We start from the raw sequence: 1,080 nt of genomic DNA, 5'->3' as shown, positions 1-1,080 counted from the left end.
CAAGCCTTGTTTCTCATAACTACTCTCAGACTTGGCTGATACTATAGTCCCCAAGGGTATGACCTTTCTTTACTTGCAACCTTATAAAGGCTCCACAGACAAAGACTAAACCTTAGTACACTGGAGGGAGACTGAAATATATATGGTTCATTTATTTATTCATTCATTAGTTGAATATTTATTTTTTTCATTCATTCCTTCACATTCATTCAACAAACATTCATGAAAGTACCTCGTGCTGGACTAGTTGGAAATGCAGGGATAAGTCAGACATGATCTTTGCCCTGAAGCAGTTTGCAATACACTAAGAGGATAAGAAATGTATAAAAATAAACAAACTACACATTAAATTATAAGCCTTGAGATGAGAGGTTGTGGAAATGTGCTCCAAATGCAGAGAATAGCTTAAGCAAAGGTAGTCTTACTGCTGTTAGTTCTGACATGTACTTTTTATTTTTGGCACTACTTCATAAGTTTATTGAAGGTAAAGGTTATTTTTCTATAGCTTTATAATTAAACTTTTTTAAACCCTCACAATTTAAACATAAGTCAAAATTATAAATAGTACCTTCCTAAATCTACATCATAATTAAAACTCCCAAAGTTCAATAAAATAATAAATCACAAGTTGAACAAACTCAATTTAAGAAAATGTAATGGGAGTTGGAGAATATTCTCTGACAGGTATTCTTGAGGTTTTCTCACTCTTTCTCTCTCAGGATTGAAGGCGTTGCAGTTCTTGTTCTTAGGTAAACTCTCTTCAGATTTTGCCTCAGAATCCCATCCTGTCATAGAGCCTACTGGAATCTAATGAGATGGATAGGCATGTGGGTTGTAGTTGAAAGAGATAGGGTAAGAAACCGTGAAACCATGAGGAAGGCCGGTATACAGTCATTATTTGGTTTTGAACACCCTTTAGCTCTCTGCTCTTTGAATTTCTTTGCACGAATGAAGTAAAAACTAAATGAAACTTGAGTAATGTCTTCTGTTCAAGGGACTTACCTTTGGTCTGTGTAAATATGGTTTCTGTGGTGAGACACCAAATGCACTCAACTTCCTTTTTCAACAACAAATTTGTCA

Source organism: Delphinapterus leucas, chromosome X, assembly GCF_059928025.1.
Source record: "Delphinapterus leucas isolate spDelLeu-1000000601 "Yukka" chromosome X, BTC_Dleu_Yukka2, whole genome shotgun sequence".
NCBI classification, from domain to species: domain Eukaryota; kingdom Metazoa; phylum Chordata; class Mammalia; order Artiodactyla; family Monodontidae; genus Delphinapterus; species Delphinapterus leucas.
Note: the sequence above shows the minus strand (reverse complement) of the source record.